Genomic DNA, 25,249 nt, shown 5'->3' with positions numbered 1-25,249 from the left:
AAAAACCCCATGGCTCTCAGCCTGTCATCATAAGGCCTATTCTCCTGCCCTCTCATCATGTTTGTGACTCTCCTCTGGACTCTCTCAAGTTTCTCCACATCCTTTTCGAACTGTGGAGCCCAAAACTGGACACAGTACTCCAGCTGCGGCCTCACCAAGGCTGAGTACAAGGGGAGAATGACATCCTGGGATTTGCTTGAGAAGCATCTATGGATGCAAGCCAGCATTTTGGTTGCTTTACTAGCCGCAGCATCGCATTGAAGGCTCATGTTCATCTTGTGGTCAATCATGACCCCCAAGTCCCTTTCATCTGTAGTGCTAGCCAGCCTAGCACTGCTGAGCCTATAAGCATGCTGTGGGTGTTTCTTCCCAAGGTAGAGAACCTGATAGAAGCTGCATATGATCTTTCGATGCAAAGCTGCAGAAAAAAAATATAATCTTTGGGTGCGTGAATGGGGGAGCAGGACCAGGGACATTATTTCACCTGTGTGCCTGGCACTGGTGAGCCCAATGCTGTGTCCATTTCTAGTGTCTGCATTTTAAAAAGGGTTTTGAGAAATTGGAGCGAGTGCAAACAAATCATTCAGCTGCTGGAAGAGCTGCCTTCCAGTGAGGGGCTTAAAGAGCTCCATTTGTTTAGCTTGTCACAAAGAAGTTTGAGAAGTGACTTGATTACAGACTGCAAATACCTTAACGGGGTATTACAGGGTTCTTTAATCTAGCAAAGAACAAATGGCTGGAGGCTGAAGCCAGATGAATTCAAACTGAAAATAAGGCACGCCTTTCCAGCAGGGAGGGTGATTAACTGCTGGAATAAACTTTCATACAAAGGATAATCTGAGGGGTTTAGTGGAATCAGCTACAGACGACTTCTGAAGCTAGACGCGTTTTTCCTTTCTGTTACACGGGTGTGAATCCTGGGGGACTCCATCGGAGATGGTGGAACGAGCCTGATGCAAAAGCAGCATGAGAGGAAAATCCAGCTTCAGAGCTGCAAGAATCTGAGAGAAATCTCTTAGACAGTGGCGCGTGACCTGTGAGATCACCCTGCACGAGGGGCTGTGAACACCACGAGGCATACCCGTTAACTAAGTGTATGCACCAAGCTGTGCTATCCGTACTTAGGCGGGCTCATGTTTGCCTCTTTTTCAAGTAAATGATCTCACTCCTGTACAAGTCAAGCTAACACCCTGAAACAGGTACTCACACGCTGGCTGGAGCAGCTACGGGCTGATGTGATCAAAGCAGCAAAGCTTGCCGGAGTCTCAAGGTTGTGGCTTTCCTTCCCAGATTGTAATGGCAGAGCTGGGGAGGGTCACGGTGGGCCGCAGAGGGGCTGAAGGACCCTGGGGATACAGAGCGCCCTATTAGGAGGCAGCACATGGCTCCAGTGGTTGGAGCAGGTGAGAGAGGGCACACCTAGACCGCCCCAGCATAGGGTTAGGGAGCTGCAAGCTGAGATGTGCTACGCTTGCTGGGCCCATACTGCTGCCCCAATGGGAAGTAGGTCCTCCAGCTTAGTGCAGGGCTGGGTGTATTAGCGAGTGTGTGGTGTCGCAGTAGGCCAGCTGCACGGTGCCTCGTTTGGGTGGTTTTGCACGCCCCATCTCAGTGCAAAATGCCCTCGCTCCCTGCTGGTGCTACGAAGTCATTGAGAGTCAGCGAACCTGGACGGGGGGTGTCTGCATTGCTCCCGCTGCGCTCCCAGGAGTGCTGCTCTCCAGCCCGCTCTGCCCACTGCTCCCACTTCCGTTACATGCGCCAGACCTGGAAATGGGGCTGTAAAAAGGCTCTGAGAGCACCCCCTGCTGCTGCTCCCCAGATGCCTGCCTGCAGAGCCCTTGAGGGCGTCTCCTCCTAGCAGGATGGCTCCCTCATTGCTGGGGGGCACCTGTGGAGCAGGAGCAGGAGCAGGCAGACTCCCTGCAGAAGCAGCACAGATCAGCTTTTGTCCTTCCTCTGCCCTCCGTCCTTCAGCATGTCCCTTAGATGCAATGTGCCTCAGTTTCCCCACCTACAGTTCCAGATTAACACCCTTGTGTGAAGTGTGCTGAGATCCTCTGAGGTGAGGCACGTTCGGCACTTGCATCCAGTGCACGCAGGTCGGGACAGGTAGTTTTCTCTGCTTTGGGAAGTTTTTATCTGCATCTCCAGACCCCTGAGCCTGCGCTCCACTTGCAAGATAACAAGAGATATTCCTTTCCAAGCGGGGTGGAAGGTAAATAACCCACCAGTGAGCTTACATGGGAACAAGCTGAGCTTGTACTTAGTGAGCATATAGCTGGACAAGGAAACCTTTCACAGAACGCAACCCGCGGGGCTTGGAAACACCAAGGAGAAGCAGCATGTCCGCCCTGAACCTCAGGCAGGGACAGCTCCCGTGATGTGTTCAGAGTTCATGGGAAACAGGACAAGAGGGGTGTTGCTCTGGTGCAGAGTGACTCAGGTGCTGGCTGCACTGAATTGGGATCACATGAAAGGTGAGTGCTACTGGCAGGGGCACCGCCCACTTGGCTGAGATGTGACGGACGTGTTTGCAGGGAGAGTCCTTCAATTTGGCACCGCGCCACTGCTGATTTGAATACGTCAGGTCCCATCCTCCTTCCCTGCTGCTGAGCCTATAACCCACCACAGTCACACTTTTCATAGCAGCTAGTCTAGCAGTATGTGTCCCCTTTAGGCTTAACTTCATTTGCGCTTTTCTTTCCTCCTCTGGTACAAAGCTTTGCTCTTATTCCTGCACTAGCTAATTGTCTGCCAGGAATGACGGGGAGCCCCGTGTCCCCTCCGTCCAGGCCCACTCCCCCTTTACCTCCTGCTGCTTGGGGTCCAGGCCCGCTCCCCACCCCCCAGTGCAGCGGTGTGGGGAGGGGAGGAGGGGGCTCGGGCCTGATGTTGGGGAGGGCTGGACCTGGGGGTGGGCAGAAGCCGGCTCACCGCGGTAGAGGGAGCAGCAGGCCCGGGCCGACCCAGCAGTGGTGGGGAATGGGAGAAGTGGGCTTGGAGCCAGTCAGAGTGGAAGAAAGCGTTATGGGCAGGCAGACAGACCTAGGTTTTTATATTATTCGAATGTTGAGGGCTGGTACCTGGGCACTAGCACTGATGGGTGTCACAGACCGACCTGGGACCCCTCTTTTGTCCAGCCCCCCATCAGCACCACTGCTGTGCTCTGCCTCAGTCCTCTGGACTGGATTGGATTGGATTTGAACCTCTGGAGTTTGCACAGCATGCAGGTGCGGCTCCTGAGGGGGTCCTCAGGCACATTCCCAGAGCACAAAGCATCTGTCTAACACCCCACCCTGCCAGCTGGGACCTGTGGTCCATCTCCGGTCCTCGCGACCTAGATGCTGATCTCAGACTCCCATACGCCTTAAGCACACCCTCTTCCAGGGCCCCAGATGTGTGGGCAACCCCCTAACCCTTCAGGGACGTGTACTATGTGTAGCACGTGCCCAGATGGGTTTGGCACAGGGGTTCAGCTCTGTATTGCTATATTTCTCATGCTGATGAATAAACAACACTAAATAATATTCCCTGGCACCCTTCCCTGCACTGGTTACCTCCCCATCCTACGCTGGAGTCAGATTGTCTAGGCTGATCCAAGATCCTTCTTCTGCCGTGGCTTGTTTTGAAACCATAGCATCTCTTCAGCTCAGCTGGCTGCTGATCTTGGTTGGTTTCACAGCTCAACCAAGCCGCTGCCCACCGCTGCAAAAATGTGCTCCTTTCTTCCCCTCCCTGCCCCAGGCGTCCCCCATTCCTTCTGCGAGTCCAGTTTTTGTCACCTCAGTCCTTTTATCCTGCTTGGGGAGTTTCCACTGTTTAGACTTTCTCCCTGCTACACCTTGCCTTACCCCATGACTGGTTAGAGCATGGCCCTTAAGTTCAATGGTTCTGCTTGTATCTGATCTGAACAAGACATCACACAGTCTGTGTCATCAAGGGTGGATACGGGGAAGCATGAGCACTACCACAATTTCGTAACTCCTTCTCCTTACCCAGAAATCACAAATTACATGTGCATGGATATTTTGAATCATCATCATCATCATCATTACTGTGCATTAGAAGAAGACATTAGGCTGGGATTTGCAGAGAGGGTTAGGAGAATTAGGTGTCCAACCCATTGAACCCAATAGAAGTTAGACACTGCAGTCTGTTATATTACTTCTGAATATCTCAGCCCGGGGCTCTGATTGCAGCAGAGGATGAGTCACCCTGACCACAAGATAAAGGGCAAAAGAGGCCATAAACTTTTCGATGTGTAGTGCTGGAAGGAAGTGAATTTGGGATGCTACTAAAGCAAGGGTCGCCAGCCTGTGATACACCGGCAACCTGTGCGTGGTATGCAGCAGATGGAAGAAGGGAAAGGGAGCAGAAAGCAGAGCAGCAAGCCAGACAGGGAGAAGCAAGCAGGGCAACAGATTAGTCACATTAATATGAAGCTTTGCTTTTCTTCCATTAGTTGCCTGCTGCTCACTAAGGTTCAGGCCAGGAAGTGTTTTTTTAGAGGAGCTGTGAAATGACATGGGGAAAATGAAATGGTTGTTCCAGACGGGAAGACTTGCAGAGAAGACGACTCTTGTATCAGCAGCAATGAGGTTGTGTAGAGGGACAGAAAGAAAGCAAAGACTAGGGGAAAAGGGAGCGGAAGACAGCGGGCTCCGTGTCTCCTCCGAGGTTCGTTTTTGGATTGAAATAAGTTGTCAAGGAAAAGCTTCAAGGCGGGCTTTGGAGTGAGTGGGGAGGTCGCCGTATTCTCTAACGTGTTTCCCTGCATGCACAAGAAGCTATTCCTGACTTATTAGTCTTCGCTCCCGTGCTGCCTTTCCAGAAAGAGTATATGTAAGTCTTTTAACCCGCTGGACCTGGATGTATAAAGGTACACATCTGTTTAGATTTCCAGCTGCCCCCATTTATGTGTTGTAAGGTGAACAGTTTCTCAGATTAAACTGATTTTATTAGCAATGTTGCTGTTAGCACATTCAAGGAAACCCTATGGCACGAAGGCAGGTCTCCTACATCTGCAGCATTGGACTCCAGGAGAATGTGAAAGCTTTGCAATCAGGAGTTTTAGTTTCTTTTATGTCATAGCAACTCAGTGCCTACTGCATGTGCAATACTTGCATGTTCAGTGGATTGCAACCCAGATCTCTCTCCTCGAGGATTGCCCAAACCACTCAACCAGCGCAGATCTACTAAAGCAAAATGGGGGAACTGGATTCAGGTCCTCCCCAACCAGCAATTAGCTGAAAGGAAACACGACCACTCCCCCTGCAGGGTTCAGTCTGGTTGGTTCGCTCTGAAATCACCTACCAGATTTTGAGGGCTGGAGTCTGTGGGCAAAATAACTGGAGGATTGCCTAGGCTGCGGATGCTGATAAGATTTAGACATGGATTCGGTACCTAGTTCATTAGTATTGTCAAAACTGGGTGGTTTGGGGCATGCCCGAGAAGCAAATCTCTGAGCATCTAGAAGGCAGCTTTACTGGCAAAAACAAAGGCCATGTCTCCCCCACCTCTCTCTTGACCTTAGGACTGCTGCCATAATCACTTACCTCTCAGGCATTACACAGGCAGAGTATACAGCTCAGGAGGTATACTGCAGTTCGAGTGACTGGATCTTAAAATGTGGATGGAGCTTGGACTAGTACCTCCCAAGTCTTTTTTTTTTTTTTTTTGTCCTCATTTCCCAATCTGACCCCTGCTTTCAGCAACATAATGCGGCAGCATATCTGGACACCCAGGTGTTAAACAGGATTGCACCTGTTGAATGTTACTTCAGTACAAGTAAAGGTAGGGCCTAGCACCTGCCTTCCACTGACGTAATGTCCCTTGGCTGCAGGATACAGAAGAAAATCTGGTCCACTGTGAGGAATGAATCTGGGCTTATACACATACACACACACGTATGTATGTATGTGTGTGTGTATGTATGTATGTAAATCTTTATATAGATAGATAGATATAAGTAAATCTTATATAAGATTTACTTATATATATATATGAGTAAATCTTTGCTGTCTGTATTCTCACCGTGAAAGGCCTGTTTAGTGTTGAGTCTGAAAGTCACTCACCTTTACATAAAGCACTGCCTTTGACACCTCTTCCTATCAGCAAGCTTGCCCCAAATAGCTGCAGCCAGCCACCTGGTGACGCCGTTAGAATATGGGCATCCTCCCACTCCACGCCTTTGACAGCATGGTCCTGGCAAGGTATCTTTGTCCAGACCGTCTGTCTTGGGTCACCCATCCTGCAAAAAAAGGGATGGAAGCCATCAACATGACTTACACAGACACGTGAGCAACATCCAGACGGGGAGACCTTTTGGGCACTCTTCTCTGTTTCATCACCAGCCTCATTAGCAATCTATTTGTCACCCACCTGAAAATTAGTCATTAGCATGCAAGCCTAGAAGCACGTAGGCTGAAATAAAGTAGAGCACCCATGAATATGGAGGAACAGATGCTTCAGGGAATTACCATGCGAATCCTCAGCATGCAGAAAACCACAAAACTGTTGCTTGAGATGATTATGCCATTTTGTGGAAACAAAACCTGAAGTTAATAGGGCAGAATAGCAGTATTCAAATCCCTCAGAAACGCAAACTATCGGGGATGACAATGGCTAGAAGCTTGAGCCTCTTTGCAATGTAAATGCTTGCTGGGAGGGAGATGCAAAACGGGGTTCCAGGTCCCTTATTTTTCATTCAAAATCCGAGATAGGATCATGGCAGTCCAAGAGTAGCAATTAGCATTCTTTTAAACTGGAACCGAGGGGTAGGTGGAGTAATGTTTAATCTGAAATGTATGCCATGCCAGTGGCTGTTTGCACTAGCTATCATCTGGAAACTAGCTCTTGCCTAGGGCAGACTTTCTCACAGGATATTTCTTGGCAGTAAATTTAAATTAAAGCTGGTTTCCATCTCCCCATGCAGGGTTTCACCAAACAAACTCAAATGCCAGATGAGATTGAAATAACTCCTCCCCACTCTAGTGTACAGCTTTGTCTTCCACTAAGACAACTGGCAATGTCCCAGCCCAGCAATGAATACCCCTGTCCCAGCTGGGTGACTGCGCATTCAGTGCAAGTCACAGTAGGGATTGCTGTTAGCACCGTCCCCGCTGCCACTGAGGGACTTGCCCAACAAATCTGATACAGTTTAGAGAGTATGGGTCTGTGGAAGATGAACAGGACTCGACAGACCTACAATTTGCAATCCTGACCCTGCTGCAGCCAGTGACAAAACCCCCATTGACTTAAATAGGACCAAGATTTCACCCATAGAAGATAATAAATCTTCCTATAGAAGTCTTGCTTGTCATTGTGCAATTAAAGTGTGTGCTGAGGAAGTCGCTTCTGTTAGGGGATTTTGAAATCCTAGAGGAAGGATATCATTTTCTGTTGGATCCTCCGGGACTATGCAATCTTCTTTACAAAGCACATCGCTCCAGGCTCTCCTACCATAGGAGCTGTGCCTTGCAACTGCTGCTTTCAGCATCGGATGGGGGGACTGGTACCAAGTGGTTCCTGCTCTGATGGGTTCAGGCCAGATTCCTGACCATGTTGTGGGATGATTGCAAACCGAGTCTTGGATTCATCCTTTGAACTCTAGCTAGACGGAACAAACATTACAGAGTCCCACCCTGCTTAGGCATGCAAAAGATTTCAGGGAAATCTGATCTGATAACATGCTAAACACTTCTTTCCCATGGGTCATCTGCCACATCTTGCTCTTCCATGGTTTTCAGGAGACAGTTAGCTGATAAGTCCGGTGCCAAGGTACTCATCTTCCAGTGGCACCGAAGGCTGGCATCTCATCAAGGGTAGGGTGTGTCAGCATTAATAATCTAATCTTATCTACAGACCAGTACAGTGCACTGATGGCAATCTGCCTAAATGCATATTGATACGGTTTTGAGCATCCTAATGACAGGACACCTCCACAATTGAAAATAATCTCTTTGCAGCCTGTCAGAAAACAAGTTGCCATTCGTTTTCTGGGATGGCATGAGGGAAAGGGAGCTTGTGCGTGTGCTTGGCTTACCAGGAGAAAGCGCTATGCATTATGTGGCAGAGCAAGGCCGTGTGCTTCGCTAGATGAACCGTGAGTCTTGGAAAGTCCATCGGATGCAGCCCCAGAGGTACGCCAAGAACATTTAGGCAGGACAGCTCGTGCTGTTCCTCTGTTTATGCCCCGTGCAGCGGGCACCACAGGTGCTATATCTTATCCATGCAGGAGTTACCACGGATGATCGCTGTGTGGCAGCCAGAGCTGCCAGTGGTTGGTGGGAGCAACGCCCCCTACTCCTGACTACCCTGTCAGCTACTCTCATGCACATAACTGCAACAGCTTAGCATCCTCTGTTTGCCCATGCAGTGCCTACCACGCAGTTACATTTCCAGCCTCTCTGGGCAAAATGCTGGAAAAGGCCAATTCATCAAGACCACAGCTAGGCCCAGGAAAGGGCTGGCTTCAAGGAATTTTTTTTTTTTTAATGTTTTGAAAAAGAAAAGAAAAAATTCTGAAACTCAATGAAGCATTTCAGCATCTCCTAAATGAAACAGCCTGTTTCTCCAGCTTGGAACAACTTTCCAGTTAGACGGTGAAGCCAATGACAGCAAAAAAAAAAAAAAAAAAAAAGTAGCGGTCAAAGTAAAATAATTCTGAATTCACGCAGTGTTTCAATAGAGCCAACGAGGATGTTGTTGTTAGTGGAAATTGTGACTTGCCCTCCTGATTCAGGGTATCTTGAACAGTTTCACATGGTAGGAAAACCATTGCCTCCCCTGTTCTGGTTCTGCGCAGCGTGGTCCAACATCTCTGCTCCCACAGGAGAGCTTCTGGGGGCCTGGGGTTGCTTTTTGCTGTGTATGAGCTGAAAGCAGCTCCCGCTGCCCAGGGGCTCAGGGGTCGCAGGTCTCTACAGGGCTTCTGGACTCCTCTTGCTGCCTCAGCTTCTCTTCCTAAGGACCAGGGAAGGCAGGACCCTGAGCAAGGCCCTGCAGACCAGCCCTGGCCGGGGAGAACAGGCTTTCTGGGCATAGGGGAGGACATTTTTCTGGAGCAAATAGGAAGGGGAGATCTGATGGGGGAGTGGGGGACGACTTTGAATGCAATGGGCCTTTGTTGGCCTTTCTGGACAGCAAGGCGTGGGCTGGAGGGAATTTAAGTGAGAGCTCCAAATCTGGCAGGTGCAGACAGGCAGGGGTGAGAGAGGGACACGGGGAATAGGAGTAATGAGTGGGTCACAGCGAACAGGTGGAGGAAGCCCGGAAAAGAGCTGTGTGGGAAGGGACGAGAACTCGCAAATGGGAAAATATCAAACCGAATCACTATGGGGGCCATATTCCCCCCCTCCGCGGCAACCCAGCATCCCGAGTCAGCTTTCAGAAGGGGTGTGGGGTGGCTGAAGGGGGGAAAGCTTGCACCCATCTTTTCTACTCCCCTCCCCACCAACCTCTGTCATGCTCCCCTGCCTCAGCGTTGGTAGTCATTCAGGTCGAACCTACCAGATGGAGGAGGGATGGGAGGAGAAGGGAATCGGGGGAGTACAGCCCTGACACCTGCTGCTTCTCACAGATTTTTGGCACCCGCTATCACTCACTGCAGGGCTCTAAAACAAGCAGGAAAACAGCACGTCCAAGTCTTCAAATAGATTAATCTTGCATCTGTGTTTTCAGGATGAAGCCACAGGCCCCACCCCACGTGGGTGATTTTTTATTTGTGTTGAGTATTTTTTGGCAAACAGTAAAGCATGCCTGAAAAACCAAAATGTTAAGGGTCACTTATCCACCAAGAGGCACAAAGGGATGGGACTCGTGAAGCGTTTACTTTTTGTTGGCCTTCTTCAGGCCAGTTCTCTGGGACCCAGGAATCCTTTGGCTCCCCGTGTCTTGCATTTCTGATCACCAGTGACAATAAAGAGAGCCGTATCCTCCTCGTAGTAAGGCATATCAAACCTGAGAGACAGCAGCAGCTGTGACATTGCCATCCTACCATTATTTTTTTTAATGCCGTACAATTACACAATCAGTCCAGCAAGTAAATCTTGTGACTTGCCTTCACCCACTCACACTTACCAGATCTAACAAAGGATATAATAATGTTCATTGTGCTATGACAAAAATAACATGGGGCGGGGGGAGGAGAGCAATCTTTCCATTTTGCTGAATCAGCGTAAGGCAGATTTTTGTAGATAAGGGCAAATCCTGTTACAGGACACTTCAGATGTTGACAATGCCACTGCAGATCTCCAGAAAGGCTTGCATGGGGGTCTTTTCCTATCAGTTCTACTGGAAAATGTCCTAGTGCCGGGGTGGCAGATGAAGCACCTGTCTGTGGTGAAAAAAATGAGTGGTAGCAAAATGTTCGTGGCAACGTTTCCTCTAGGCAGGTAGTGGCTGCTTTGTCTGAGCCGACAAAACTCTAGATCCAGTGTGGTCTCAGTATATGATGCTATGAATCACTTTGGGCATATGAGGCAATGTCGTCTGCTGGTTAGAGCGTGGGCTGTTGAGTCACAACTGGGGTTGCTAAGAAGACGAGATCAAAAATGAGTGGGCTGGTAGTGGGAAATTAGATTCGACTCATATTATAGAGGAGCTGCTATATCATAGAAGAAGTGGATTTTAGAGGAGGGGAAAATATGTGGGTCAGTGGTTAGGACATTGGACCTGGGGGACCAGGCAGATGCGACAATAACCACTTCCATCCCAAACACAAGCACATGTCCCATCCCAAACAAACACAACAGTGAAGGGGTTTCACTGTTGTTTTTTGAAGGCTTCTGAGTCTGTGAAAAAGGGCCAGAGACACTAAGAGAAAAGAAGCAGGAGAGGGAAACCAAGGCAATAGTTATAAAACGCCCTGGCAAGTGTGAAGGGGCTTGGAGGTATGAGCAAAGATGCTTTCTTCCTCTTTAATCCCTGCTCTGTTCAAGGAAAGAGACCTTTGCCCATTCTTTAGAAACAGGATTGCATCAGAGAAACGCCTGACTCTATAAGCAGTTGCTCCTAAACAAACCCTCAGACTCCTGTATTTGGCTAACCGCTGGAGTAAAAGAGGAATATCAATACTAAGAATGACTTGAATGATGGAGAGTCGAGACCTAAATGTTTGGAGGTGACAGCTTGTTCAATCCAGAAGGGCACTGCAAATTAAGGCCCTTGCTGGGAGAAGAAGAAAATAAATATGGGTCAGGAGTGAGATCAAGATTTCTATATATAGGGGAAGGACTCTCATGCCTTCCTACTTCCGTGTACTTACAGTTGCCTAATGCTGGCTGCGGTACCCAGATCTATTTTGAACAAGTTTGCACACTTTGGGTGAGAAATACAGAATTCAAGCTTGTTGCATAGATTCTAGTAAGCAGAAAGATTGGAGTAAATCAGAAGCACCTTACTCCAAAATGCTGCAAAAACTCATGTAATGAGTACAAAGTGACTTGACATGCTTTGACTGCCAGCAGTTCCTAGTGCCAGCATTTGTTTAGGCAAGCCTTTCCTATGTCTTATTTTGATGGGAGTGGGTTTAACGCTCTGCGTCAGATCAGTCACGCTGGTGTTCCTTCATAGGAGTGTATGCAAAGCCCAGGACCCAATGACCCGTGGCCATTCAGCACCCAGAAGTATTTTGCAGTGTGGTACAGGATGGGGCATTGCCTGAATCCCAGCTCTGCCATCTCACAATCCTCCTTTTTGTTCTTTGCCTCATTGTTGCATTTGCTGCTGCTGTACTTGGCACACTACAGAGGTGGCTGTGTTTCTGCACTGTATGAGGTGATTCCAGAGAATGAGCAATATTTGGTAAGGTTTTAACTATCATGGCTCATTATTATTAGAAATGTTAGTTTTCATTAAAGGCAGATCAAGGCAAACATGTGCAAAGAATGAAAAAATAGGAGGGTAGATATATACAAATATATACTGTTTCCTTCTCCTCAGTAGTGACCATCTGCCTCTGTTTAGTTCTTGCTCTTTTCCTCATTTAAATTAGAGCCCATTTGTTTGATTTTGAATAGCCACAAACCTCTGCTCAGCAGAGGGGAAAATGTACAGGACTTAAACTCCATAAGATGGCGTTTGCCCAGCTTTTGCCAAACACTAAGATTTTCCAGGAGTTAGGGAAAATCTTCCAGTGCTGAATATATAGAGTCCCTCTCCAAGTTTATTCATCTATTGCAAGTGATAATGAGAATTTAATCAATAACTGACTTCCAGTTGGCTATCACCAGATATCCTGGGCTAGCACTGATCTTTGTCCAGGCACATGACCAGTGTGCCTTAGAAAGACGTGAATTGAAGCGTTTCAAAGTGGAATATTTAACTCAGGCTGCCTAACAAAGCACCAGCAATAATTTGGCTTGCAGTGAATAGCAAAGAGCAAGCATAGCTGAGAAGATATGCAAGTAGATCTACAGCAGACTGTGCCACTCCCTGCTTTTAAGAAGTTCTGATCTGTTTTTAGCTGTATTTCTTTCACTGGTTGGGGACTGCTTTCAGGAGCAATGCCTATGTCCTAGCAAGCATGGGCTTAATTTTGGGTCAGCATTTCCCCTACCTTTATGGAAGAGATTACTGTAAATGTGGCTGCTTGGGAAACAGAAGGAGCAGAAGGAGAGTATCATAGGAGGGAGCCATAGCTTGTTCCCTTTCACGCCTACTAAACTTACCCTTTTGCGAGTTGCTGCATTAACTCTTAGGCAGAGGGTAGGGCAGCACCTTATAGGTCCAGGACAAAACCCCACATCTAAAGCGCCCCAAGCCCTAAGGTAGGGGTGTCACACATACAACCTGCAATCCACATTTGGCCCGTGGGGCTGTTCCAGACATTGAAAGGTGTGGCCCGCTGCAGAATTTGGGGTCCTTGGACCACCTTGGACATGGCCATTGATGGCAGCCCTCCAGACCCACGCTACTGCCCACGCACAGCTCTGTGCCACCTCGTGCCTCTGTGTGGGAAGGAATGAGAACTCGCAAGTGGGAAAAGATCATACCAAATCACTATGGGGCCCATATTCCCTCTGCTGCCTGAATGTGTCCCTGTTTTGCCACCCAAAAGTGACTCTGCAGTGCCGTCTGGCCTGGATCTACTGCAGTCATTGCTGGTCCAGCAGATCCGGCCTGGGAGGAGCCCCTGGGATCCGGATCAAGGGTGAGGTTGACACCTCTATCCAGGGGAGTTTGTAACAACAGCTCAATACTGCCAGTTGAGGTATTTCCCCCCATTTCATTCCAATCAACTGGCCTTCCTAGGAGGATGTCTGCACAGGCATTGGCAGGGACCCGTCGGGTGTAACCAAGCGTGGACCCAATAACATCGTCTGACAGGTTTTTTTTAAACGGTATTATCTTGTGTTGTTGCATGCCACCTACACGTGTGACTGCAAATGGATGCCTGCATGGCCTTCGTCCAGGTCTCATGTTTGTGTACAGTGCTAAATCAAGCTCTCTGGCTTGGTTCCCTTCCATACGCGCATTTTGCATGGTACACGGACTCCCTTTGTACTAGTCTTCTCCCCCGTCGCTGCACTCCAGGTAGCGATTCAGACTGTTTGCACTTGGCATTCTGGGCGGTGGGCTCGACCCAGCTCGGTGGACAGAGCCCTACACAGGGACTTTGACACTGACCTTGAGCAAATGACTTTATCTTGTGCCTTTCTACTCCCTTCCTTGGCCTCGTCTTTGAAATATGAGCATCCAGCTACGAAGACTTTGTCTCTGTTTGTGCCGTATCTAACATAACAGGGCCCTTATCTCGGGTGCGGCTTCTTGGCAGTACCATAATAAACACAACCAATCCCCACTAAAGGGAAGGTTTGACTGGATGGCCTCATAAACACTAGAGATGGAGAAGACGTTATATGAGGGACCTTTCCCCGCAACAACAAATACACCTATCTACAATACTGACTATTTGATTTCTTCATCTTCCCCTGAAAGGACCTGGCATAAGAGTACTTGAGGGTTTGGATCTGTATATTCCACTGATTCGCCCTTTCTTAGCGACACAAGGTTCCCCAAACTTGAGGAAGCCCGTGTCAATGATTGGAGCAGGGGATGGTATTTCCTCCCCATCACACTTGAAATGCGGGAATAGCCTTCTTTGTTTTGCAAGTTTGGTGTATAAGCTGAGCCATAAAGGAAAGGCTTAAGAATAATTTGGGTGACTGGCTTAAGTGGCTCAGCTGGGGAGAGAGCCCACTAGCCTGTATCCTATAAATGAGCTTAAGTGTTCCTTACAACTACCGTAAATGAACTCTGCCCAGCCTGTAGTAATACGTATGATTAAAAGCACTGGGCTGAGTCTTGCTCACCACGCTAGAATACCTTTACCTTCGAGGCAATCACTCAGGTGATTAAGATGTCCTCGCCAGGCATTAGGGGTCAATACCTACTCTCGTTCCGAAGTCTTGATACACTTGCTTTTTTCTCCTCCACTTCAGACCAAATAATTGCTGCTTCACTTGCTACCTTGAGATCATATGCGGTAAATCCGCATGATGATCCTGGAGATTATGGAGCATTAACAGGGTATATTTGCACTCCATTACCTTGCTTACACGGGGGGCACATGGCACATTTACAGTCGGTGAACACCCAGTCCACCTGAGCTGGGATTCGCCGTGCGGGGGAAGCAGGACGGCACACCTTCTGGGAGCACTTGCCAGGCAGCTCTGACAGTCTCCCCACAGATAAGTACAGGAATGCACTTCAGGAATGTAAACAGTCCCAAAAGGTGCTGTGATCCCATTTTTTAGCAGACAGAAAGCTTTGCACATATAAAAGAAGGGGGGAAAAATGCGTGCCTCTAAGTAGCAACAATACCCCTGCTGAAAAAACCCGGCAACTTCATACTGCTTTGGGGTGGAGTGGAGGGTCATTCACCGGTCAAGTAAGGAGGCTCTCATTCATAATATAGGATTAGAAGCAGCCCTGGGTTTAATTACAGTGCATGAAAATAGTATCTACAGTGTATTCAAAGGGGTGAGTTTGATTAAATAAATCTTTCAGGAACTGAGAACAACCTGATCTCAATCAAAAATAAAGGAGTAGGCATTTGCTGGAGTTTTGGGTCATCTTAATCTGCCTGCCCCGCACCAATTCCTGTTATTTCTATGCAGTACACAACCTCTCCATGAAAGCTCTGAAAGGTCCCCATCATTTCCTATCTCACACACTGCCCTTGCCTCCTTTCGAGTGACTGCAGTCTCACCAACTTCCTTACATGCAGTCAAAACAAAGCTGCAAAGACGGTGGCGTAGCATGACGTGCCCCTTGTTTTAAGGTGCTAGATCCAAGAAAGGACTTAAGACGGCTTTAGGTGCCTAAGTATAAAACTGCCATCTCCATCCCCACTAAACTAACTCAGGCCCTGCTAGCTGGACGTGAAAGCTCGCCAAGCACCCAGGTTCTGTTCCTGAGTATGCCCAGGCTATCCCAGTCTAAGCACCTTGCTCCTACCTAATCCACATCAGGATCCATATGTTAGGCGGAGTGTTACTCAAGTCACTTAAAAGGTCCAGTCCAGTTTGTGCTTGAGCAGGAGGGGCTCAAGTGAGGGCCTCAAACCTCTTGGTATATCTTGTATGTGACTCTGAGACCCCTGAGCAAGCTAAGCCCCTCATAGGGATTTGGTGATGCTCTGCCTTCTTCCTAAATCCTCATAAAAATATGGCCACTGAATTGTCCAGACTGGGATAGTTCTGGTCATACAAGAAGCCACACTGCAGGCACTTAGAGAGGTTTACAGTCAAACAGAGAGGAGTCTTGTGAGTTTAAGCATCTTTGGGGTATGGGACAGCTAAGCAGGGGTGTCCTAGGTTGTAGTTTTGGCATTAGGGGACTCAGTTCTATGTAAGTCCTACTTTAGGTGCCTACGTCACTGACTGGACCAAGTCTTAAATAGATGCTGAAATCAAGGAAATAATTCAGTGGGAGTTTATTTCAGCAGAGGCTGGATTGGACCCTGTGAGGTGAGCAATGTGAGACTTGGAAGATTTGCATGGGAGAGGGCCTGGATCAAATCCAAACCTCACATTTCCAAGGTGTGTGTTTGGATCTAGGATTTCATCTCTGTTTGCAACATCAGTGAGAGAGGATAATTATTTAGGGCCCATTATTTACATTTAGATCTAGCGTTTCAAATTTCAGGGTGGTGTATTTGGGTCTGGAGTTTCATTACTGTTCAAAACATCAAGGAGGGAGAATAGTTATCTACAGTTCATTACCCAGGGATCCAGAGTTTCAACACAGATCCCTCTCATTTTAATCAGGCAACTTTGATTCATCTTGTGTTTTAATCTTACTCGTTTCCCCACAGCCTAGAACAAGCCTCTGTAACGTACTTCACATGAAGCAAATTAGATAATCAAACAACATGCATTTAAAAATGTAAAATCAAAACTACTGCCCAACCAGATCTTGCTTGCAGCAAAAACTGTTTACACACTGTTCCAAAAACCCTGCTAACCACAATTGCTTATTAACCACTCTTTCTTTTTGCCTTCTTATATTTGTCCTTCTTGTTAAAGCCATTAAGTTGGGAAGCTATTTATATACAATTTACAAGCTAAGCTAAAATAGTGAGTTTTTAATGTGACAACATCTTGTTCTCTTTTTGTCCAGGTTTCCTGGAAAGACATCGCTACTGACAGATGTAAAGAATTACTATTCTTTAACATACGTTTAGGCCAGGTACAGACAATACACTTTTACCGGTACAAGTGATTGGAAACTGGTCTACACCAGTAACAGAGTGTGTGTGTGTGTGTGTGTGCCCACCCGCCAAAGGGCAAATGTGCATTCTGTTTGCTACTGATGTAAACTACACCATTTACAGAAAACCCCGTAACTTAGATCGATTTTGTCTCGGGCTTTTTGAATGAATGCACCTAGCCATTAAAAATAACTCACTTTTTAAAACTGACTTTGTTCATTTTGATACAAGAAAAACTACTGGTTTATTTCTAAACCAGGAAGAATCGGGACGCAACTTCCCTCTTGAATGCACACAGGATGAGTACAGGCAGAGCACCGGAGTGAATTTCCACTGTCACGCTTTCCAGAGCAGCGTCATTATCCGGAAAGAAAATCGCTTGTGTGCCCAGACGATCATTCTGCTATATGTAAGAGGTAAGTAGTTTTATGGATGATATCTTCTCTTGGACTATTGCGTGGTTGAGATAGACTTAGACAAGCTTCCACGTGTAATGCATTCTTCTTCAGGTCTCATTCTGCTAAAGTTATATCCGTACATCTGTATATCTGTACAAGTCCCTGTTGGAACATTATTGTCCCTTATATTGTCCCCCAGACACAGGCGAAAACTAAACCAAGGTCTGCCCCTTCCTTGCCCTAATCACTAATGCAGTCTATAAAAGGGGCCTACCACCAGCAGTGGTTTAATAGGAGGCAACAACAAACTCTGCATTTTGACAGGAGTCCAATCCTGTCAATGCATGTTAGGTCTATTCCAAAAATACCTACCAGATTGAATCCCTCAGGGGACTTAGGCAGAGGAACATCTAGTTCCTGGATCCTGATCAAGCTTATGCATGAAATAGGTGCCAACCTGCTCAACCTTGACAAACCCAAGGGCTTTGCGGGCCGGTTCAGGGTAGAACTTGGAGGCACTTGGGAATTGTGAAGGTCAAAAACCGCGGCCCCCCTGGATGGAAGTGCTTCCAGTGGAGTGAGCTGGAAACTGAGGGGGCAACCTTCAGGGTAATAACTTTGGATTCAGCCACTTGTCATCTGCCTTTAGGTCCTTATTTACCATGGATCTAATCCATAGTTTCTCCCTGCCATGGTCTCCACCTGTCAAACAACCATAATAGTGCAACCCGCTGGTGAGCTTGGCCATAATGGGCTGGTTTCCTTGTAGAGCGAATTCCAGGAGGGGATATGGCAAGCATATAAAATTCACACTAGAGTACAGGCAAAACTGATCAAGCTCTGGCAAACCCACGCAGTTTCATCCTTCTGCCAGAGCTGATATGAGCACAAACAAGGATCTACTTTTTTACTTTTAAAAATGTCTGTTTCTATATAAACCATGTGCAGCCCCAGAGCTGCAGGAATTTCACTGTTTTTATTCATTCTCTGTCTTGCAGCAGGTTGGCAGCCGTAGTCATAAACTAGGGCCCTGTTTTGCTAGCCACTATATTCAAGGCATAATGCAAAGATGGTCCCCCAGCCTCAAAGGGTTAAGAGAAGGGGTGAGCAAAATATGGCCCCTGGGCCTTATCCGGCCTGCCAATTGATTCTACCTGGCCCGCAGGCAGGCAGCACGGGCAGTGGCTCTGGCCTCTGAGGACGCTGCAGGAGATGCTGTGCAGAAGCTGCCTTGTCTGCCCTCCTGGCTCTGTGCAGCAGGCTCTGGGTGAGCTGTTTTTGGGCCCCAGCACTCCTGCTTGGGCTGGGCCAGGGGTGGCCCACCTGCCTGCAACTCAGAGCTGGCAGGAGCCACCCCCGGTGCTAGGACCGTGTGGTGGGGGCTCTATACCTGGAGGTGACAAAGCTTCCCTGGTGAAGTCCCAATCCCAGCCTCAGTCCTAGCCCCAGACAGCCACCCCTTGCTTGACATGTTCTGTTCAACTCCATTTAAATTATAGAAAGACTCCCAGTGGGGAGCTATCTAATGTATTAGTGATCCCCAAGTTTTGCACCCTTGGGAAGCAATTCCAGGTAATTTTGTGCTGGCAACATCACACCCTGATATTCCTGTCCACCACAATAGAAACTTTTTAATTTCCCAGGGCCATGAGTGACAACAGAGGATCTTGCAGGAAACATGAATAGAATAGGGCCCATAGATGTGGTTGGGGACTACTACATGATGTTGTTTGGGAGGTTTTTTCACAACTAAGCACCTCAACATAGCTGTGCCAGCAATGCCAGGGGATAAAGCGCTGACCATTCAGTGGTAAAAGTCACCTATTGATTCTTTTAGGAGCAGGATCAAGCCCTTTTGTTTTTAAACAGCATTTTGCTGAGCACGTATTAGTTGCAGTTAGTCATTAAATAGATTCACCTGACGATCATTCTACTACACAGAGTTCGTGCTTTGTGCCGTTCTGGAAAGAGATGCCTGTTTTTAACTCGGCAGCCTGTGCCATCCGCAATAAAAGTCTGCCCTTCAGCATGGTTGCGTAAGAATCATTGAGAGCAGTTACTGACATTTTTTAAAGCTTAGACATGTCTTTAATTTGCAGGCCATAAACATAACAAAACAAATTCTGGTGCCAAAACTCAGTTATTTACTTCCCAAGGCTAAGCACAGACATTCAGAAAGCCCGAGGCAGAATTGATCCAGTCTGCATGGGTGTCTCTAAGCTGGACAGATTTGATGGTGAGTGAATGAAACTGGTGCCTGCTCTTTGGTTGGGGGAGGCAGGCAGATGCCTGCAGTGGCCCAGGCCAGAAGGCAGGGGGCGCTTCCGCATGCCTCCCAACCTGCTGGACATTGCGGAGGGCAGCTGAACTATGGCCATCCCTGACTGTCTGCCCAGCACGTGCCCCCGGCGCCCTGCTGTCAGGTGTAGGGAGGGGGAGAAGCCAGCACTGAATCTGTCCCCATCTCCACTGCAGTGTGGGAGTGGGGGGAAAGCTGAGGCTCCCACTATATGAACAGCTTGCGGGGAGGGGGCTTCTCCCCGACTGCTGTGCCTGCCTGCCTGGGCTGGGCTGCCCAGCCAGCTGGACTACACAGCTGGGCAGATCCAGCAGTAGAGGAAAAGCCCCTGCCATGCAGGCTACTCAGCTGGGCAGACCCCAGCTCAGCAGGAGCAGGGGGTTGGGACAGGAGGCTCCATTGCCCTACTGGCCGGCCCAGCTGACATGTGCAGGCAGGGCACAGAGCGGGGGAGCAGCGCTTTGTTGCCTCAGCTCTGTGCAGCTGGAACAGAAGAGCGCAGGCAGAGGCTAGCCTGCCCATTCTGCAAGGGAGGGGGCTGCTAAGCACCCTGGGATGCCAGGGGACTGCGACTTAACATGAGTTGGGAGGAGATTTGGGACAGAAGTTTGATAGATCGGTCTACTCTAAATTGATTAAATCTGATACTGCATACATTCAGGTCTATCTTCAACCAGGTTCCACCATTTTTAAACCTGTCCATGTGAACTGAACTTTTGTTCTGTTACAGGTTGAGACCAGTTTCTAATCACTTATACCAATTTACATGTAATTTCTGTACCTAAACACCTAGGCACCTGTGTTAAAGCATTTGATTGTGAAATGAACTTCTATAACACAATTGCATAGGTATCCTCTTTCTTGATACTGTGATCCCTGATTGCAACAGTACTGCCCTCCCACTGATTTGCTGACACTGATAATTTAAATTACTCCATTGACTATAACCCCGGTCAGCAAGCTACAGCCCTCAGATCCTGTGGATCTGACCTACAGACATGGGCTTTAGTTGCATTTAGTGGCAGTGAGCTTTGAGTGTGGACAGTCTTTGCATGCTGCTGTGGGGATGAGCACTGGCTGGAAGCGCTCTGTGCCACCACAGAGACGAGAGGCAGCAGCAGCAGGGTCCTTCTGCCTGCCCACCTGCCCATCTCCAACCTGGGATGGGTCATTCTGGCCCACACATGACAACGTTTCCTACCCCTAGCCTATGTGTGTTATTCTCAGGACATCATTTGTGACCCACGTTGGTGTTTAGATCCACAAAATGACCGAGGAAGGTTAAGATTTTGAGTAACTGCCAGTTTAGCAGATAAGGCCAAAATGTTCAACACCCCTGCTCAGCTGTCACCTAACACATTTGGCTCTTAAAGTTGGTAGGGGTAACTTTATTGAGAGTTTGTAGGGGTAATTGAATTATTGTGGGTTAAGTTCCCTCTGTACCTAAAGGTTTTTTGGGGGGCATGTCTAGAAGTCATTCAGTCTTTATAGCATTATACTGTGAGGTACCTATTGCCAGCATAAATGCCACCATATTCACAAATTAGGCATTCATTTGGATATCCCATAGTGCAGCTCAATCTCATAATTATTCTGAGACCATTCATCATGCCCTGTATGCAACATCTCAGTTATTTGCGTACTCCACTGGCATAAGGAAGACCTGGGGTTAAATCCACAAGGCACGTCTAGACGTGCATGGACATTTGGTTCCGCAGGGAAAAGCAGTGGCGGCGTACCTTGCACCACCACTACTTGTCTGCAGGGAATGCCTGTGCCACACGCTTTTGGTACACAACGAGTTGGCCCCAGCAGCCCTACCTCCCGGGGCTGCAGCCGCAGCGCTTCTGCCGCACGGAGCCTGGCTGGCAGCGGAGTGCAACTCCAGCTCCACTTTGCAGCAGCACGCACTGGCCAAGTGTGCGTTTCACCGGGGGGGGGTTTCCATGGGTTTTTTTTTTTACCCCTGGATATCCACGCATCAAAAAAACCCACGGAAAAAAAACCCGGTGCAGCACACGCTTGGCCAATGCGCCCTTGCGGTATGGAAAACATCGGACTGTGTGGCAGGAGGATTCGCTAAGTCAGCTGAGGCAGCTTTGCTTTGCATGTAATAATGAATGAATTCATCAAGACTGCACTGCAGAGTCCCCTGGGTAGACAATTTCTGTTTCCCTGAATATTTCACTGCTGCATGTGAAAAATTTTGTGCAGTAAGGTCCTTTTGTGGATCTTGCTGTGAGCATTGGGGCTCCTGGATTTTACTTCCAGTTCTTCTCCTAACTCATTGTGGCCTTAGGCAGGCCACTAACTTCCCCATGGCTCAGTTTATATAGCAGTTAATTAATACAATAACTACCTACATCCCAAGTGTGACGCTTAACTCAGCGTTTGGTAGGACACAGTTGGCACCTTCAGATAAAAGGTGACAGTTAATTATAGTTCATACCTGCCAAATAAAAACATACTAGCATGTAATTAGAGTTACCTGAGTGCAAAGGCCTTGAATAAAAATCAAAGAAGTCTCCAGCGAAGTCAGCCATCAATTGAGCAATGTAGTGCGTCACCCTCATACTGCCAAACATGCTCACAGACTGCTCTCTCCCACCACGGACTGTCTTGTACTTTCAGCATGTAAACATCACCATGTACACCCCAGCCACTGTAAAATCATATCTGCAACCTTGACGCCAACAGGGTCAGGTAAGTCTGTGCTTAGCTGCTGCTGCAAGCTGCTACAGGCATGGTGGCATTAATTTTAATGGAGCGATGTTGTTTTACACCAGTTGAGGACATCGCCTGTGCTCCCTAGGAGTCAAATACATTCTTGTATAGACAGCTGCCCAATGCCTGTGCACTTACTCAGAATAGGGCTTGCTTAGGACATGGGTTTTATGCATAAAATGTGAATTTTACCCTATACAGTTGCACAGCACAATAAAGTTGTTTTTGAAATGGAAAAGTGCTACGTAATCATTAAAGTTATGCAGCGTTAAAGTTGAAGAGCTAAAATTTGAGATACTTTAATGAAAGGGGCCAGCTTCAGTACCAAGTTTTATCGTCACCATTAGTAGTGACAGATGCAAATAGTCAAACCTTGCAAAGTTCACATTGCACCAGAAATCCAGCCTGGTCTGATCTTTGCTCACCCAGACTAGTCAGCACCCAACCTGGAAGTATATCAGGATAATAGGACTTTTGATGTTATGCAAAGAAAAAGTAACAGGCTTTTTCTTCTGTTATAATACCACAGATTGCCAGCAAAAATAACTGAAAGCCTGCAGGAAAGCATATAATCAAAATAAGCCTCTCACATTCTTTCTAACCTGGCTAGATGCTATTCTTTTCACAGTCTTCATTATAAACAACTGTAAGGGAGGCAAAATCCAAAAGAAACAAAAGGATATATCGTCACTTCACAGAAGCAGTAGACTGGAGTGAGTGCGCCCAAGTCTATGGAGGGCTAAAAGGGAGATGATCTTCTAATCAGTGCTAGACATTGCCTCGTTTGCAGGATAGGCGCTTTGCCGCTGCCTCCTGATAAACCAGTTATAGTCAACATTTTAACATTAAAAAAGCCTAACATCCTAGGCGAGGATACTGCTTTCCTCATGGCCTGATCGGTGAGCCAGTTTTCAGGGTTTTGCAGTTGAACGGAAGCAGAGGTTTCTTGTTTATTTGCATAGAAACCAAGCCCCATTTCCCCGACGATGAGCAAACAACTGGCAGTTTCCTTACTCCGAAATTCCTCCGTCTCGGCTCAAACTGTGGATCTCTCTCTGCCTTCTCTCTCTGTCCCACGCTCATCTGGGAAACCAAAAACCCAGTTTCTTAACCCATGCGCTTTCTATCAAACCCCACTGCCTTAGCCTTAGATCCGCTGAGGCCTCTCCGGATGGCAGCTTTCCTTGCTTCTTGCTGTCTCACGGTATAACACAGTTTTATTTCACCTTCTGTTAAGCTATCCTAGCCGCTGCGTCCATAACAAGGTCCACACTTGTCTTTGGATCAATAACTCAGTTGATAGCAATGGCAAGCACCATCCAGGCTCGCAGAACTTAGCACTGCCCACCTGCAAAAAATAAGTCCACAGTGGACGGCCACATTCAGAAGCAGCTGCTCTGCTGTTTGTCTCCACTTTTATTTCTAAAGATGCCACATTCCCACACAACTAGAGCATCTCAGGGGTCCCAAGCAGCTGTGTCATGTGGCTCCATATATACCTGGCCAGTTTGTAAACCCTGATCTCGGCAGCGGGTAAGGATCCTAACCCTACAAAGTACCCAGGCTCTGTATTTGCCACTCCCTTGTGTATGCATTGCGTTTGCTTGGGCATACTGAGAGCCAACCAGTGTAGTGCATACACTTCAGTAGGATGACAGACCCAATGCTCGTTTTTTCTATAATTTTGCAGGTCAGTTCAGAATCCGTGAGGCTGAAGAGCTTACAGCACTAGTGAGAGCCAGAGAGAGAGAGAGAGAGAGAGAGAGCAGATGCTGGGCCCTGAGATTAAATATGTATTTAATAAAGCTTAGGTTGAGGTTTGGCAGAGGGGTGATTGCGCACCCATATGTTTCCTGCCCCTTCACTGCAATCATGATGCAAACCTCAGTGCCGTTTGTCTGTCTCGTTTGCCTTAGCACCTTTTTTAATGAGCAGGGAATATCATTTCTGTCCCATTGCAACAGTTTTTGTCCTTTAATCTTCCAAGTCCTTCCTTTAAGGGCTGAGGCAAATGTTTGTAGTGCTCCATGTGCCATTAAAACACCCTAGTAAGTGAAAAGATAGAGCATACACAGCAATGACATGCTACAAATCAGCTTAGACTGCCCCCAAATTGACTGGAAGAGAAAGAGGAACAAGCTGGATGTTGCTCGATGACACAGTTCCTTTTCAGAGCAGCATGCAGTACCCCTGCTGAAGATGCAGGTGATATGGTTTTGCAAGAGCAGATGACATGGCCTTTAGTTTGAGAGCTGTTATTACTTGGTGCCTGATTAACTGTGCTTTACTTGCAGTTTTGGTTTCCTTTTTTCCTTGTTTTAGAAGACCTGAACAATAAGCCTCTGGAAGCAAATACCCAGTTCACATCAGTAGCTTCCACCAAAGTCACAGCATTCTGGTATTACTATCGTTACTCATTAATGGTGACAGTGCACTTTATGGGTGCTTGCAGATGTGACAGGGGTTTAATCCCCAGGATTTTAATTTATGCCCTCTAAATTGAAACAGTGGGATTTTTTTTGCAGAGCCTGCTTGCCTCTTCTACAGCTGGGGGGCCAGCTGCCCAGGGGCTGAGCTGCCGGGGGGCTGAACGGGGGCGCATGGGGGCATTGAAAGTCCAGGTGAGCTTGGGCTCAGTGTGCTTCCAGTCCCCTGTGCACCATCCCCACTGCCTTTGGCCACCAGCATATCTAGCCACTCTCCTGCCACCTCCACACACTGCCCCAGGGGCAAGCCGGCCTGTTGGCAGATGGCCCCAGGCAGCAGGAATGCAGTGGGGACAGTAACGGGGTGCTGGAAGCCCTGGTGGGCTTGGGGAAGAGGTGGATCTGGCTGGGTACTGCCTGCGAACTGGGGCAGCCCCTGGCCCACTAGTAGCTCACCTGGGCAACCCTGGGGGTGCCACCACCACAGAGGGAAGGTCTCTTGCAGCCAGGGGCCACTCCCCTGCCCCCCCCCAGCAACTTGACCCCCCAGCCATGGGAGAGGCGAGCAGGCTCTATGACAAAAACGGAAAAGGGGGGATTGGACCCCTTGCTGCTTCTGCCTTCAGCAGGGGCCTGCAGCTGCCAAGCACTGGCTGAAGGGTGAAGTGGTGTGGAGCCCGAT

The 25,249-nt window shown here is 48.0% G+C and overlaps 1 long non-coding RNA gene across 2 annotated transcripts; it reads left to right on the top strand.

Annotated features, from left to right (window-relative positions):
• Positions 1–2,175: 2,175 nt before the first annotated feature.
• On the top strand, positions 2,176–17,178 carry LOC109322128. Of its 2 annotated transcripts, none has more exons than XR_002104317.1 (4): positions 2,176–2,480; positions 7,971–8,144; positions 11,754–11,808; positions 16,980–17,178. It is a non-coding gene; the product is annotated as an uncharacterized LOC109322128 (long non-coding RNA). The 2 variants fall into 2 exon arrangements; XR_002104318.1 differs by lacking the exon at positions 2,176–2,480 and adding an exon at positions 7,725–7,782.
• The last annotated feature ends 8,071 nt before the right edge of the window (positions 17,179–25,249 follow it).

The sequence above is a fragment of the Crocodylus porosus genome, unplaced genomic scaffold, assembly GCF_001723895.1.
Source record: "Crocodylus porosus isolate Cpor-Errol unplaced genomic scaffold, CroPor_comp1, whole genome shotgun sequence".
Lineage (NCBI taxonomy): Eukaryota > Metazoa > Chordata > Crocodylia > Crocodylidae > Crocodylus > Crocodylus porosus.
This window is presented reverse-complemented; position numbering and strand designations above follow the sequence as displayed.